Genomic DNA, 7,688 nt, shown 5'->3' on the forward strand with positions numbered 1-7,688 from the left:
GATTATTCTTAAAACATTAAAAAGAAATGTTATAAAGACTGAAAAGTTACATATAATTAATAATTTAAAATGGTAAATATTAATTAAAATTTATACATACTGGAATGAAGAAAAAGTATTTGTGTGTGGTTGAGAATTAACAATTATGAATGATAAAATGAGTTTAAAGAGGTAGAATGACTTATTTAGGATTTTATTAGAATTTATCTAGTATTATTTATGAAATAAAAAGATAAATTCTTGGGGAAAGTTTAACTTCTTAAAGAACTTTTGGACATATTCTGACTTAAGTCCCAATATATGCTGAGGCCACTAAATAGATGTGTTCAAGGAATATTCCAAGTAATATGTGGCTGGATAAGGTTTTTGCCAAGTCAGGATAATTGGGTTTTCAGAGTGAGCAGGAGTGGGGGACACTATCTCTGGAGAATCTTAAGTTTCTGACTCACAACCTTAGGAACTAAAGAAGTTTATAAAAATAAGTGCTAAATTAGCTTCCAAAAGAAGGTGAGTCTCTGGAGTGTCAACCTTAAGACAGATCATAGAAACTAGAGTTGCATCATTGATTTTTTTTAAAATATATTTGATTTCCCTCATGCCTCTTAAGAATATTCATGTACAGACAAATTATCTGATTGTGGCTGTTTTTCTCACATTTTTTTTGGGGGAAGGAACAATCGTCTTTCAAATCGAATGTCTTCTGGTATTATTTTTTATTTTATTTTTTAACTAGGATGGGGAACACAGGTATTATTTTTTAAATGCACAGGAAATTCAAATCTTGAGAATTTTTTCTATTACTTAATAGAATGAAATGGTGTGAATGACAAACCTCAGTCAGAAGGTAAGATAAAAGAGAGATGTTTTTATCTAAATTATTTCAAAAAATACTATCAATAAATATAAAACTTTTGGGTTGAGATGGTCATTACTCATGAGATTTTAAAATATGTATATACATTTATATGTATGTAAAGGAAGAAATATAAAACACAGTTATTATCTCCAATACTTGGATAAAACAGTTTTTTTTTAATCACAGAATATTTCATGGAAGAGACTAGTGAGGGAAAGAAAGTTGTTTGCCATGCAAAACCCTTATAAAAAGAGGCTAGCAGCTACTATATTTGAGTACTGAGAAGAATGGAGTTCACTAAAATCTTAAGTAAAAAGTATCTGGAGAAGGAGGACCTGGTGATTTATACATTATTCATCCATAAACTATGCTCAAAAAGAGTTTGAAGATACATTAACTAAAGATGTTTAAGGTAAAAATAGGATTAGAAACAAAAAATATATAACAGAGGTCAGAAGTAATTATGAGTGGTAGTCTGAGACCCAGAAGGCCAAAGTAAAAGAATAAATATTAAACATTTTTGAGTTCTCATTATATAATTAATCAAATTCCACTACATAGACCTTAATTCTCTACATGAAACTTTAAAAACTTGGGGGCATATTTTATTGTAATAATGTCTTTGTTAAGTGGAAGAAAATGAATGCCTTCAGTGTTTTCAAAAGAAGCAAATATATATTTTATGTATTCATTTACCATATGGGTCCTTGATGAAAGTTAAGTACATCCTATTAAATTGTAATTTTTATTTAATAATTTATTAATAAGTAAACATTGTGACACAGTGGTAAAATGAGGGCTTGAGAATCATAAAGATAAGGTTTTACATCATAGTTCTGGTATTTACAAACTATAAGATACTGAAAATTATACTTGACCTTTGAAATCTCCAAATAATTTCTTCATTATTAAAAAATTCATTAAAATATTTGGATTATTCTGAAAGTTAAATGATAAAAATTATATGAAGTGCCTAAACAGACTAGGACCTCACATGCTGTCAATTACTCATCTCTTGGTGAGATAAAATAAGAAATCTTTCCCTATGGTATATTAGTTAAGATTAAAGTTTATAAGACTATAAGTCTATAAATTGAGATCTGGGAAAATCCAATTATGTTTACAAAACATCAACTGTATTAACTGATTTTTAGAAGAACTGGAGAGAATAAAAGAATTATTTCCTCAGGTAAGATATTACATATAGATGTTCTCTGTTTTTCAAAGAAAAATCTTAGTACTTTAAATGTTAGATATTCAAGTAGCCAAGTCAATGAACAAAGGGAAAAAAAAATCTTAAAAGTTAGAGGTCTTTCAAGAAAATTTGGAAAAAAAGAAAAAGAAAGAAACAAGAGAGAAAAAAGATAATTAGAGACTTTTAGAAAATTAGAATCAGATTAAAAAATCACAGACTTTCATTTATATCTGTTACAACACTAAAATGATCCCTGGATGAAGTCCCACAGCATTAAACCACAGAGTGGTTATTTCTTCTAAAAGGCCAAAATTTGGGTGAAAAGACACCTAGGATCCAGGCCACTTTGAAACATCAACAAATATGAATTACATCTTCCACTGGCAGTACTGTTCTAGGCACTAATGACCTGCAATATTTTCTGAGAATATACAATTAAGGCAAGAGCTCAAATTCTTTATACCAGTTTATCTCCAATAAACAATAAATCTATTTAACTGGAAGATTTAGAGAGTGGGGATTATAAATGCTTTAGGTCTACCAAAATAGAAGGTTCCCATGGATAACTGGACAAGGCACACCAGTATAACTCAGCCTCAACATGTAGTCTGTAGACACCTAAGACAATCACTGTACTATTTAAATTTTTTTTAACACTTTTGCTCTGAGTTAATCTTCCTAACATAATTGGTTACCTCCTTTGGTGTTTTTCTTTTATATTATATTTTTCCTTTATGCATATTTTTTCAGAAGTTTGGGTAACTCAGAAAAGCAGAAAGAGTTCTCTAAGATAACCATGAGTGTTTTTGATACTTTTTCCCAGTCCTTCTATTCTGTCTAGGTTATTGAGGTTTAAATTTTAATTGTGCAAACAAAACTGTCAGTGTTTTGCTTCTGTTTTCACTTAATCATTTTAAAATAACTTAAATACCACTTTTAGGTCAGAACAAATTGTGGCCCAGCAAATGAGTATTTTATATATATATATATATATATATATATACATATAAAACAATTCTCTTAGGATTAGACAAGAATGAAAAACTATTTCAAAAGAACTTCCAATAATGCCAATGTCTAGTAAAAAATGGAATTAGCCAATATAGAGACACCAGGGAAAACAATTTTATTAGAAACTATCAAAAATCTTTTAAAAGTCTTCATTCCCTTGTTCCCAGATTCTGGGAATTCATTGTAAAGCCATAAAGTGAAAAGGCGAAGACATTTCAAGCACGATACAATTTAACAGAATATCTGTGGACTGCTTTTTAAAAGGTACACTAACATTGCAAGAGTAATGAAAGTGATTTCCTCTACTTTATCCATTATCCTTCCCCTCCATCTCCATTTGAAAGCCTTAAAGCAGGTTTGTGGTATATCTTCAAAAAGTTTGTAGGTGACATTTTTAGCAGCAATTATCTACGAGCTATTGTATAGAAAATGCACAACATAATTATCTTCTATACATAATTTCCAAATAGGATTCAGCTTTTAGCAGATGTTCCTGGAAAAGACAAGAGAGGACATCTGGCCTGATTCACAGCTTTCCTCGGGAAACTGCAATACATTCAAACCTCAGATGTCTGAAGCTCCTTCAAGGCCTCTCAGTTCAGTTCAGTCACTCAGTCGTGTCCAACTCTTTGCGACCCCATGAATCACAGCACGCCAGACCTCCCTGTCCATCACCAACTCCCGGAGTCCACCAAAACCCATGTCCATTGAGTCAGTGATGCCATCCAACCATCTCATCCTCTGTTGTCCCCTTCTCCTCCTGCCCTCAATCTTTCCTAGCATCAGGGTCTTTTCAAATGAGTCAGCTCTTCCCATCAGGTGGCCAAAGTATTATATTAGAGTTTCAGCTTCAACATAGTCTTTCCAATGAACACCAGGACTGATCTCCTTTAGGATGGACTAGTTGGATCCCCTTGCTGTCCAAGGGACTCTCAAGAGTCTTCTCCAACACCACAGTTCAAAAGCATCAATTCTTTGGTGCTCAGCTTTTTTTATAGTCCAACTCTCACATCCATATATGACTACTGGAAAAACCATAGCCTTGACTAGACGGACCTTTGTGGACAAAGTAATGTCTCTGCTTTTTAATATGCTGTCTAGGTTGGTCATAACTTTTCTTTCAAGGAGAAAGCATCTTTTAATTTCATGGCTGCAGTCACCATCTGCAGTGATTTTGGAGCCCCCAAAAATAAAGTCTCACTGTTTCCATTGTTTCCCCATCTATTTGCCATGAAGTGATGGGACCAGATGCCATGATCTTAGTCTTCTAAATGTTGAGCTTTAAGCCAACTTTTTCACTCTCCTCTTTCACTTTCATCAAGAGGCTTTTGAGTTCCTCTTCACTTTCTGCCATAAGGGTGGTGTCATCTGCATATCTGAGGTTATTGATATTTCTCCCATCAATCTTGATTCCAGCTTGTGCGCCATCCAGTCTAGCACCTCTCATGATTTATTCTGGATATAAGTTAAATAAGCAGGGTGACAATATATAGCCTTGATGTACTCCTTTCCCTATTTGGAACCACTCTGTTGTTCCATGTCCAGTTCTAACTGTTGCCTCCTAACCTGCACACAGATTTCTCAAGAGACAGATCAGGTGGTCTGGTATTCCCATCTCTTTCAGAATTTTCTACAATTTGTTGTGATCCACACAGTCAAAGGCTTTGGCATAGTCAATAAAGCAGAAATAGATGCTTTTTTGGAACTCTCTTACTTTTTTGATGATCCAACGGATGCTGGCAATTTGATCTCTGGTTCTTCTGCCATTTCTAAACCCAGCTTGAATATCTAGAAGTTCACGGTTCACATACTGTTGAAGCCTGACTTGGATAATTTTGAGTATTACTTTACTAGCATTTGGTGATGAGTGCAATTGTGTGGCAGTTTGAGCATTCTTTGGTATTGCCTTTCTTTGAGACTGGAATGAAAACTGACCTTTTCCAGTCCTTTGGCCACTGCTGAATTTTCCAAATTTGCTGGCATATTGAGTGCAGCAGTTTCAAGGCCTCTATCATATATTTATTCCCAGAGAAAAAGTAGGTTGATAAGTGCACCTACAGTCAATCAAACTCAAATATTTATACCAAATAAAAATATATCCTGTCAAACCAACCCTTCATACTCCCTTGGAAATACATGCTTATGAAGTAGGTAACAGATTGAATTGGATGAGAGTCCTCCTTTCCACAGCAAATAGATACATAAACATTCTATTATGCTGATTGAATTGTCTCATCACTGTAAACTGGACATTTCATAGAAAGCAGCATACCCTGTTGGCAAATGACTATTACTGAGAGAAATGGTCAATCCTATATCAGAAGTACACTTACTGTTTGAAAAACCTAAGTAAAACGCATGCATTGGATCAAGATGTTACCTCTAGGGATATTTATTAAGCTAGGTAGACTGTCTCAAGGATGAAGAGGCGTTTTCAAAATTGTGCTCTTTTACTTTTTATAAAGAAGAAGGTCATCTACTAATATTTACTCTTTATATGTTTTCAAATTAAAATCATTTTCTCCATACTCTATGGCACACAACTCAGATCTAGAGCCAGTCTCTAATTTCTGTTTTGGAAAATGTTGAGCATAACTGAAAATTCAACAAATGGAAGAGGAAAAACTTTCATATGGACAGAACTAAAAGGCAACTCTTTTGTGTGTGATTTTATTCTTTGTATTTTTTAAATCTAAAGAAACCCAAACATTGCAATACACTTACTCAGAAGTCTCACCAATATATTTAGTTTTGCATTGTCTGCTCTTCAATTACAGTCTACATAGAATTGAAACACCAATGGTATGCTCCGAGTTATCAATGAGAGATGGTCTAAAAGGCCTTGCTATTCATGTGCTTCTAGACAATCAGCATCAACACCATCTGGAAACATGTTCATAAATTCAGATCTCAGATATCACTTGAGATCCACTGATTGAGAATCTTTTACAAAGATTTCCCATGTGACTCATTTGTATATTAAAGTTTTAAACACTCCACTAGATGGGTGGTTTTCTTCCTCAGTTGCACAATAGAATCATCTGGCGAGCACTATTTTTAAAGAGGCCTTATTTCCACTCCTTAGACAACTGGCATAATTTTGGGAGGGCAATAACCAGGCAGGTAAAAAAGGAGGGATGTAAATCAGAAAAGGTAGATATGAATGGCAATTTATTACTTATTGTGTATAAATGTGTTAAAATAATTTTAAAATATAGTCTATGAAATTTATTTTCCTCAGAGAATTATAGTGATTAAATAAGTAATACATGTAAGCATATTAATAAATTACACAACCCTAAACCAATGCTACTGTTAATGACTGACATGATACAAAACCAAATAAATCAATATTCTTAAGATATTAAGCATGGTATTTCCAAAATAACAATTATCATAGTACGTCTGTGGTTCAACTAAGTCGGAAATAACAAACTTTTAAAAATGCAAATAGTTCTTCCCTGTCTCAGAACCTCTCTATCACAATCTCAGGAAATAAAACACAGGAGTTTGTATTTTTAATGAACTACCAATGTAACTATTGTGTGTCTTCTACTCCATAACTTATAAGCAGGAAGAGGAATATAAAAAGCTAATTTCACAACTAAAACCAACCAGCTACTTTCCCTTCCTCCAGTGATCTCTAACTTCATATGATAATACTGTATAGACTCCTTAATACCTACATCTCTTCTGTAATACTCCAGGTATGCAAAAGTAAAATGGAAAGAACCAATTCAACAGGCATTGAGTTCATTCTTCAGGGACTTTCTGAGTACCCAAGAGCTGAAAAATTCCTTTTTGTGATACTCTTGGTGATGTACCTGGTGATCCTCTTAGTGAACAGCACTTTGACCATCCTCACTCTCCTGGATTCCCACTTTTACATCCCTATGTACTTCTTTCTCGGTAACCTTTCCTTTCTTGATATTTTGTGCACATCCTCCTTTATCCCCTCAACAATGACACACTTTCTATCAGAGGAAAAAAAAAATCTCCTTTACTAGATGTGTTGTTCTGGTGTCTGTCTCCTTCCCCATGGCATCCACAGAGTGTGTGATCCTAGCAGTGACGGCACGTGACTGTTATATAGCCATCTGCATGCCTTTGAGATACCCTATCATCATGAGCAAGGCACTTTGTATTCAAATGGCAGCTCTCTCATGAAGATGGGGCTTTCTCAACTCATTGACACAAACAATTCTTGCAGTACACTTGCCCTTCTGTGGGGAAAATGTCATCAGTCATTTTGTTTATGAAATATTGGCCTTTCTCAAGCTGGCTTGCACAGATATTTCCTTGAATGAGATTACTCTAATGTTCGGCAGTGTACTGTTTTTGTTTGTTTCATTACTATTGATTTTCATCTCCTACATTTTCTTCCTTTCTATTGTACTAAGAACCAATTCATATGGAGAAAGAAAAAAGGCTTTTTCCACCTGCTCAGCCCACATTACAGTGGTGACTATATTTATGTGTCAATCCTCTTAATGTATATAAACCAAGTCCAAAGACACTTCTTCAGACAAACTGATTGCCATGTTCTATGCAGTAGTCACATCCATGCTCAGTCCTATCATCTATAGCCTGAAAAATACAGATGTGCATGGTGCCATGAGAAAATAG

At 34.0% G+C, this 7,688-nt stretch overlaps 1 pseudogene; it reads left to right on the forward strand.

Annotated features, from left to right (window-relative positions):
- The first annotated feature begins 6,784 nt into the window (after positions 1-6,784).
- LOC102404049 lies at positions 6,785-7,688 on the forward strand (annotated as a pseudogene).

The sequence above is a fragment of the Bubalus bubalis genome, chromosome 3 (genome assembly GCF_019923935.1).
Source record: "Bubalus bubalis isolate 160015118507 breed Murrah chromosome 3, NDDB_SH_1, whole genome shotgun sequence".
Lineage (NCBI taxonomy): Eukaryota > Metazoa > Chordata > Mammalia > Artiodactyla > Bovidae > Bubalus > Bubalus bubalis.